The sequence below is a fragment of the Pteropus medius genome, unplaced genomic scaffold (assembly GCF_902729225.1).
Source record: "Pteropus medius unplaced genomic scaffold, Ma_sr-lr_union100, whole genome shotgun sequence".
Lineage (NCBI taxonomy): Eukaryota > Metazoa > Chordata > Mammalia > Chiroptera > Pteropodidae > Pteropus > Pteropus medius.
In genome coordinates this window covers 43622986-43633325 of record NW_024354875.1, presented here as the reverse complement: position 1 = coordinate 43633325, position 10340 = coordinate 43622986, and the positions used below count along the sequence as shown (strand labels likewise).

Here is a 10340-nt window from a genome sequence, read left to right as displayed (position 1 = left end):
GGTCAGGAATTCATTTCAGAACAAATCACAAATTTTTTGTGTGTGACTGCCAAGTAATTTTCAGTTTCTTTTCATGGTTTTCTGAGAAAGTTAAAGCCATGCTTTAGTTACATTACATGAATTGTCAACAAAGCTAGTCATGCATGAGAAATCATTGCTAATGTGTTTAAACACCCTTAAATCTGTTTTATTTCACTTCTCCCATGTTATCAGGACAATCAACTCCACTGTAGTTTTCAAGTACTTCTAATCAGGGTTCGATTCCCAGAAGTAAATGAAACTGAGGTCTCCTTGAATTATCAAAAGAGCTTCCTCTTCAGGTCTGCTGATGTCCAGTTACTTAAATGTGACATAGCACTGAGCTGAGTAATATTTGCAAGTCCATTTTACATAAAATATTTCTTACCTAGCATTTCTAGATTGATTCATAGCCGATAGATACCAGTATTTATCAATCCAAAGTATACTGTGGTAGATTTCTGCTTAAAAATGGGGAGGAGTGCATTTTGGCAGGCTAATCCTTCCAGTGGGAGCAAGAAGAAAAATCAAGATAAAACATGGTAATTATCTGTTTGAAGTCAGCAGACTGCAGCAACAACAAAGAGAATTAGAAGGGCCATAATCAGAGAGGAATGAACACAGCAGAATTAAAGGGATTCTGCAGTCACTTTAACCGTAGGGGCATTTGCCAATTTTGTGAATGGGCACAAGGATGAGAATCTGAGTTTTGTATCCAGAAAGAGATGCGACTGGGAGACTGAGGAAGGGAAAAAAGCTAAGCTTTTGGCAAAGATATAAGGAGCCTCGGGCATATTGCTAGTTTTCTTTTCACAATAATTACCAATTTCTGGAGCAATAGCAGGTGGGAAACTAAAACCTAAACAGAAAGTTTCTAAAAGACCAAGTAAAGATTCGGTAGTTTCGTAAAAAGATTCCATTAAACAAGTGAAAAGGCAATCCACGAAGCAAGAGAAAATGTTTGCAACATATACCCAACAAAGATTTATAGCTAGAATGTACAAAGAACTTCTACAAATCAATAAGAACATACAGTACAATACAACTGAAAACAAATGAGAAAAGATATAAACAAATGTTTCACAATAAAACATTCATTTGAGCAATAATCATAAGAAAAGGTGCTCAATTTCATTAATCATAGGGAAAGTGAAAATTTAAATCACAAAGCAATTACCATTATACACTTACCAAAAAAAAAAGCTAAAATAAAATACATAAATAACAATTTCAAGTATTGGCGAAGATGTAGAGCAACTGGAACTCTCATATTTTGCTGGTGGAACTATAAATTGTAAAACTACTTGGCAATATCTACTAAAGCTAAGAATGTGCACATCCTTGTCTACGGCCATGCCACTCTGAACAAAGCCCAATCCCATCTGATCTCAGAAGCTAAGCAGGGTTGGGTCTGGTTAGTACTTGGATGGGAAACCACCTAAGAAGACTAGGTGCTGTAGGTGTAAAAAATAAAAAATAAAGGATTGTAAGCTGACAAGGTCCTTGCAATCTGTGAGGTCAACATGGGTTGCCTCACTTAAAAAAAAAAAATAGAATATGCATATCCTTGATCCAGTCATTCTACTCTTTGGTATAAACTCTATAAAAATGTATAAGTATATAGCCCAAAAGACATGTACAAGCATGTTTATAGTGGCACTTTTGATCGTCTCTCCAAATTGGAAGTTATTCAACTATCTAACAACAGTAGACTAGGTAAATAAATAATAGCCTATTTTTATAATATATTCAGTAATGGGAATGAACAAACTTTATATACAAGAACATGAATAAATCTAATGGAGTGCATAAGAAGCTAGAATCAAAAGAGTGCATCTGTTATGATTTTACTGATAAAAGACAAAATTAACCTATGGTTACTATTAAAGGCCTAGCAATTCTAAGGGGACAAAAGAGAACTTCTGGGATCTGGGCAATATTCTGTTTTTAATCCGTGAACGGTATCATGAGTTTGTTCACTTTGTGAAATTTATTCTGCTAGATACCTTTAATTTCTACACTTCATAAAGATATATTTAAATTAAAAATTTGCATCAAAATGTATATGCGTATAGAGAGAGTTAACTACCCCAAGAAAATTGTCTTAGACTGAAATCAGTATCAATATCTCAGTGTATATTTAATTCATCTGTTAGACATAATTGATTTCTACATTTGTGTCTATCAAACTACTAAACAAATATTAATTAAATACCTAATTACTATGCCAGTGGGAAAAACTTAAGTAGAAGATATGATCCCCAATTACATGGTGTTTACAAAGTATTTATAATCTGTTTGGTGAAATAAGATTAGAAACAAAAGTAGCAGGTAGAACTTGATGTCTGAATTCCTTTCTTGAATCTGGGAGTTTTGAGCAGATTGAGTTTGGGAAATCACTCTAGCTACTAAGATATTCTTTGTGGATCCTCTTTTTGCTCACAGAGAATGATGTTTATTTTTCAGGTTTTTTGCATCTATGCTCACAAGGAATACCGACTTGTCATTTTTTATTCTTATAATATCTTTGGGTAACATTGGCCTCCAAATTTGGAAGTATTCCTCCTTCTTCAATTATCTGGAGGACTTTTTGTAGCATATAAATGTTTGGCAGAATCAATCAGTGAAGCCATTTCACTTGGAATTTTCTTTGTAAATAGGTTATCTAATAGGTTATGTAAATAAGACTATTTAAGTTATCTAATTCTTGAATTAGCTTTAGTAGATTCTGAATTTTTATGAATTTTTTCATTTAATCTATGTCATAAAATTTATTGAAATAAATGTATTCACTATATTTCCCTGTTAATATTTTCAAGGTCTGTATGATCTGATATTTGTCATCCGTGTTTAGGAGTATATCAATTTGATCTTTTTTAAAAATTAACATTTGGTTTTATTGATTTTCTTTATTTTTTTGTTTTGAATTAACTTGTACTTCAACTCTTTATTATATCTTTTCTTTTTCTTGCTTTGGATTTAGTTTGTTTTTGTTTTGCTATTAACTTAAGATAAAACCTTAGATGATTAAGTTCAAATCTTTCTTTTTTTCTAATATAAGCATTTGATGCTATACATTTCCCTATAAGCACTGCATTAGCTACAAATCATAAAGTTTAATTAAATTAAAATTATATCTAATGACTCATGATTCTTTGATACAAAAAAATGTTTAAAAATATATAGTTTAATTTCTAAATATATGAGGATTTTCTATATATTTTTCTGTTGTTTCTAGTACAAACCCATTACTGAGATTTATTGTACTTTGATAGTCAAGAGTATGTTCTATCTTGGTAAATGTTTTACATGCCTTTGCAAGGAATGTGTACTTTGCTTTTATTAAATAGATTGTACTATAAATGTCAATTAAGTCAAGTGGTTGATGATATTGCTCAAGTCTTCTATGGCCTTACTATAGATTTTCTGGCAATTTTTCTATTAAATACTGACAGAAGAATGTTGACATCTTCAACTAACTTTATAGATTTCTCTATTTCTATTTTGAAAGTTCTAGAAAGTTTAAAAAATATATTTGAAGGTCTATAATTGGGTACATAAATATTTAAGATTGTTATGTCTTCTTGATGAATTAATTCCTTTATCATCTCACAATGTCCCTTCTTTTCCCTCCTTATATTCCTAGTTTTGAAGTTTACTGGGCATTAGTAGAGTCATTCCAGTGTTCTATTAACTAATGATTGCACAGAATATGACCCACCCTTTAACTTTTAACTGGTCTATGTTTTTATATGTAAAGTGTGTTACTTGTAGACAGCATATAGGTGGACCTTAATTTTTTAACCAGTATGAAAATCTTTGCCTTTTTTTGTTTTTTAGTAAACATAATTATTTAAAGCAAATATTCATATGGTTTAATTTAAATCTGCCATCTTGCTGACTGTCTTTTAAGTAGTCCCATGTAGTATTTGGGATTGTTTTCCTTTCCTGCCAGTTTTGAATTGAGTAGTTGTATGATTCTATTTCGCCTCCATTATTGGCTTATAAGTTATACTTCAATTTTATTTTTTTAGTAGTTGCTCTAGTGTTTACCATATTCATATTTATAACATAATCTACTTTAAATTAATAATATACCATTTCATATATGGTGTAAAAATTGTACAATAGTATATTTCCATTTCCTCTCCCTTGTCCTTTGTGTAATTGTCATAGATTTTATTTCTACATATGCTATAAATCCCACAATCTATCAATACTATCTTTCCTTTAAACACTCAATTATCTTTTCAAGTGATTGAAAAGAAAAGTCTTATACCTACTTTCATTTTTACCATTTCCTATGTTTTTCCCCCATTTGTTTAGATTTAGCTTTCCATTTGGTATTTTATTCCTCTGTCTGAAGGACTTGCTTTAATATTTCTTGTGGTGAAATTCTGCTGATAATAAATTCTCTCTTTATTTGTGTGGAGAAAAAAAATCTTTATTTTGCCTTAATTTTTGAAATACATTTTCCCACAGGGTACATAATTCTAGGTTGACAGATTTTTTTACTTTAAACACTTTAAATATGTCACTCTACTATCTTTTGTCTTGAATTGTTTCTGATGAGAGTCAGCTATAATTCTGATCTTTGTTCCTCTCTTTATATCATTTTATTTTTCTTTAGCTGCTTTCAAGAATCTCTCCTTACCTTTGGTTTTCAGCAGTTTGCCTATGTATCTGTGGTTTATTATTATTGATTAATTTTGAAAATTCTCAGCTATTATCTATTCAAATATTTCTTCTGCCTATTTCTATCTCTTTTGCCCTCTGGGACTCTAGTTATTTATATTTCTAGACAATTTGTTATTGACCTACAGCTCTTGAATATTATGATGCTATTTTTTAGCTCTTTTATTCTCTTTGCATTTCATTTTAGATAATTTCTGTTGACCTACCTCCACACTTATTCATCCTTTCCCCAGCTGCATCCAGTCCACTAGCCAGCCCATCAAAGGAAATCTTCATCTCCAATGGCTCATTTTTTTAAATTTCTAATATTTTCATTTGTCTTTTAAAATAATTTTTATATCTCCGATGAAAGTCTCCATTCATTCATGTATGTTGTCTATTTTTTTCACTAGATATTTTAACATATTGTTCATAATAATTTTAAACTCCCGTCTAATTATTCCAATTGTATCATCTGTATCTAGTTCTGCACATTACTTTATCTTCTTACAATGAGTCAATTTTTTTCTTGTTTTTTTTTATGGGTTATTCATTTTTGATTGAAAGTTGAATATCATTGATCAAAGGACAGTAGAGTCTGAGGCAAATTGTTTTTATTCTGAGAACCAGTCATATCTCTTCTCTCAGGCTATTAGTGGAGGGAAGGTTTGAATCAATCTAGTCAGTAATTGAATTAGGTTTGGTTTTTCTGTTATCATTATCGTTAGTGCATTATAAGATTCAAATGCCTTCAGTGTTGGGTTGCCATTATCCTCTGCTTAGTGTAAGGCCAGGTCTGCATGCCTGAATCACAGAAGGGGTCTCCCTACATCCTTGTCCATTGGTGGGCTGTTTCTGCTTGTTACTTGGTGCTAGGCTTATGGTGGGAGGCTTCTTGGTTCTCCTGGTACAGCTTCAGGCTCAGGTAAGGCTCATTTATATGGGCCTTGTGGTTGAGGCATTTTTAACATTCCTTCCTTTCTTCCTCTCATAGCAGCCAAGTGTTCTTTCTCTCTGTCTCTCTGTCTCTCTGTCTCTCTCTCTCTCTCAATCTGTGTTAGATATTGGGCAAAAAATAGTTCTCTGACCTTTCACAAGTGGTAGCAGATCTCTGCTTTGTACTTGTGCAGAATTCTTGGACCAAGAAGTTTTCCTGACTTTTCATCAGTATCCCTGGTGGCAAGTATTCGATATCCTCTCCTAGTGGCTTAAGGCTTTATATCATATAGGAGAAGGATCTGGTAGAGTGAGCAGTGTTTTTGCCAGCCACCCATTGGCACCCAATCACCTCTTGCACATCTACCCGACCATGGCCGGTGGTGGGAGAGCTCTCCAGTCTCTTGTCCTGCACCCAATATCTGTGAGCAACTGATGAGGCCCCTGTAGAAGAGCTTGTGAGTGAGGGCAAACCTCCCTGTGGCTCTCAGTTTTTCTAAAATGAAATCTTTACCCACCCTGACCTTTAAGAAGTATTTATAATGTTAACTTATTTTTTTCTTATATGCTTCTATGGCAGCCATGTGTTCTTCTTCTGCTTTGCCAAGGTTGAAAATTTCATGTCTACCTTCTTCCATCCAAATGATCTGTCACTTTTCAGAATTCAGTTTTCTTGATTGACTTCTGACCTCAGCATTCTTATAGCTTTGAGACAAGTTATAATTTTGTAGATCATCTGGCTTTTTCTCGTTGTTAAGATGGGAGCAACATTCTTTTGCAGCTTTCAATATCCTAAGTGGAAGCAGAATTCACCTGCTAGAATTTTGCTTGGGATTAAAATTTATATATCAGTTTTGGAGAAATTTTCATCTATATAATATGAGCCTTTCAATCCATATATGATTTATTTTAAAAATTTTGAGTAATTTATAATTAATCTGTTTTTATAATTGTACTTATATAATATTGTAAGTATGCACATTGACTAAAGTTGGCAAAAATTACCCTTATGCAAGTCTACATCTCCTCTGGGGTGATGAAGTGTCAGAGGTAGGGAGCAAATGTAGAGGGAAGATAGTGATGCCCTCTTCGTTCTCATTTCACAGGACATTCTAATACCTGTTTAAGGTCAAACAGCTACTAGTTACCTGCAGATGTTAGACTGTAACACTGGTCCTATTGATGGGGTCTTTCCACTGCACATGACATATGCTAATGTACTTTGAAGTGAGCTCTTGGATTCTTTTCTTTTTTTTAAAGGAATGTAATCAACACAAATTTTTCAGAATGTCAAACATGTCAATAAGTTTATGACTTTTCAAATATCTACTCTCTGTTTCTATACCAAAACTCTACCTTGGATATATGTGCTGAATCCTTTGATGAAAAGGAGGTCTTTACTTCTTTAAATTTGTTCATATTCACTTTTATTAGTGCTCTCACCTGGCCCTACCATTGTCATTTTGTTTTTTATACACATTTGCATTCCAGGTCTTCTTTGGGATCTCACCATTTAAGCGATTGTTCTTTCTTGTATCAGAATTGGCAAAAAGCCTTTAAAATTAAATAATCTGGCAGACAGCCTCTGCCATTCTCTACTTGAATTTGGGGTCACTGAAATTATAACACTAAGACTAGATTATAAGTTAGTTAACTGGTCATCTTATAACTCAAATAAACATGGATCGGTGTTATGGAGGAATCTCAATATGAGCTACAAATCAGGATTTAGATATGACGGAAAGATGACATTAGAACTAGTTATGGGGCAAATTACCCTACAGAAGGATAAATTCCTGGGAGGTGATAATAGCATTCAATGCAGTAAAATAAAGTAGCTGTTGTCTGAACATCTTCCCAGAGTTAAAAAAAAGTGAAAGTTTTTCCAACCTTCATTTATATTTATGAACTTCTGATGGACTTTCCCTTGACTAAAAAGTTTAAAAGAACATGATAGTAAAAAATTTTAGTAATTTGACAAAAAAAAAGAAAAAAGTTATGGAATGAGATTTCAATCTGGTGCCTGACTCTATCTCAGGGTTCTGTAAAATATGACTGACAGGCAAAAATCTGACCTGCCACACGTTTTTGTAAATAAAGTCATATTGGTGCACAGCCATGTCCCTTTCATCCTCATGTGCATCCACAGGGATATTTTAAATCACAAATTTAATCTTGTTCTCGTTTACTGAAAACCTTCCAAAGGCTTTCTACTGCCCCCAAACCCTTTATGTGGTATATAATGCTATTTGTAATGTGACCCCTGCTGACCTAAGCAGACTCTGCACTTATGACTCTTTCTCATCTTACATCCTGCATTTCAGTCATGCATTAGCTGTATTTATTCTCTTGGTTATGGGTCTTTACACATACTCTTATCTTTGGTCTCAACTAACTCATCCATTTCGTACTTCTAGTCCCAGCAGAGAACTTTATCATTTCCTTGGGAAAGGCCCAGACATCCAAAAGCTCCATGTGCATTGGTAGTATGTATGGTGGTGAGCATAGCTGCCTTCCAAAAGTTCTATGCACTCCTGTAAATTTGAGAATATTTGCTAACAGCAATCATGCTATTGTTTATTTGTGGTAGGTATCGGGGGTTGGTAAACCCCATCCGCAGGCCAAACCCAGATTTCTGTCTGTTTGTACAGTCTGTGAGCTAAGAGTAGTTTTCATATTTTTAAAGTTTTAAAAGACTCAAAAGAAAAGTGATACATCATGACATGCAAAAAAGATATTCATATTTCATTGTCCATAAATATAAATATAATTTTACTGTAGCCCAGACACACTCATTTGTTTACATACTGTCGCACATTGGGGAAGATATTGTAAATACAATAATGAAACAGAAAATACCATCCCAAGCCCCAACAACTTCAGTATCCGTAATAGCATCCGCAGTGTGTGGCCTACAGAAATCACTCATTAATTATTTATGGCATGAATAATGCATGAATGAGTAAAACTTTGCCCAGGAATCAGTTGCAATTAAGCATAGAATCCAGCCTGATTTTCCAGTTCGTAGCCAAGTACTCTTTGCTACTAGATCAGGCCTCGTTCCTGTGATTTTAGAACATTATTCTTAGAGTAATCATGGAATTAAAGGTCATTCCAGTTTCTATGTAGTCTTGGATGGTCCCTAGACTATGGGTTCTAACATGCTGCAATTATCATAAGAAAATCTCCTGTTATGCCCACAAAGAGTAAATAATGAAAGAAGAGGCCTTCTGCTCAAAGCTCTGCTTTAAAACAGCATTTTGATAAGTCCAGGCACACCTCGAAAGCAAAGCTTATGGAAAAAGTATATAAAAGCAAGCACTGTGATTAACCATATCCAGATGGAGAAAAATGTGTTGACATTTCAGCAAGAACGGTCTTTAATTCAAGCCGAAAAAAATCCCCATTTATACTTTGTAGTCAGCCAAAATTTCCAGCTGCACAGATTCTCTGGTGAACAAGCAGGCCAGCACTCAGAATAAGGTCACCAAAGAATGTGCCAGTAATCACAAACTGTAATTAAGCGGTAATGACCTCAACCTGAAGCTTTTTTCAGGATTAATGAACACCTGATAAACCAGTGGCCTGAGGCAGTCTCATTCTATCCAAAATGCCCTGGGATAAAGCAAGTGCTATAAACAAAAAGTGTTTCCAGCTTAAACCATTTCCCAAACTTACCTTTTCTGCTATGATGTCACAGAGTTGGATTTTTTATTAGCATTTTTTTATATGCCAGATGATACTTTGTAAATTTATTATTCTGGTAAATGCGAAGTGAAATTATAATTCATATAAATAACTATTATGATCATCATTACTATGGCCTTTAATACCTTGGCTTAACTGATGAGAAGAGAGAGAACAAGCAGACTGTTAGATTAGTAAGTAAAGCGACCATCAAAATATGAGCCATCATTTATTTCCTGCTTAACAGATATTAAAATAGATACAACAGGCACCTCATAGATATTCTGTCTCTTCCCTTAGAGATTGAACATCATCACCTTCTTCGTGTAAATAAGGAATCTGAGAACCAGGGAGGTTAAATAACTTGTCCTAGGTAATTCTAATCATAACAGGTTGAAATTCAAGCCTCAATTTCTTGACCCCAAAGATCCAAACCCAAAATCACTGTATACTATGACCTCACTTATCTGAAAGGTCTCCATCAATGATTTGGAAGTAATGAGATAAATTCGTCAGGGTAAGAATGTCATAGATAAATGTAGCTGGTGGTTGGTGGCTAATGGTAGATCAAAGTCATTAACATGTATTTTAAAAGGACTGTATAAGTGTACCAGTAGTCACAGCTAAGAAATCTTGGAAGTGACAGGGATTTTAATGTATGCTCTGCAAACCATCCTCAGGGATTAGTAGTGCTTCCATCTCTTGACATGAGTGTAGGAACCCTGAGGCAACCTTAGGTTCTGAATTATACCCCACACTCACACTAGCAACCTCATTCCACCACATCTGAAATTTCTTATAAAAGGACTAAGTTTTATTTTTTACATGAGAGGCTTAGTATGTATACATGTCTGCGAGAGTTACCCATCGTGACTGGGATTTATCTGGAGATGGGTAAAACTGTTATCAGTATATTTTTAGGGGTGGCCAGGTATTTCCTTTTTTCTTCAGATGGAGGGAGTGGTTTGATGACAGAAGGGATGTGAAAAATGCTTTGGACAACTAGGTGACTGCACTGAGCCTTT

At 34.0% G+C, this 10340-nt stretch overlaps 1 pseudogene; it reads left to right on the top strand.

The window, feature by feature from the left end:
- The first annotated feature begins 1361 nt into the window (after positions 1-1361).
- LOC120597340 (uncharacterized) lies at positions 1362-1481 on the top strand (annotated as a pseudogene).
- The last annotated feature ends 8859 nt before the right edge of the window (positions 1482-10340 follow it).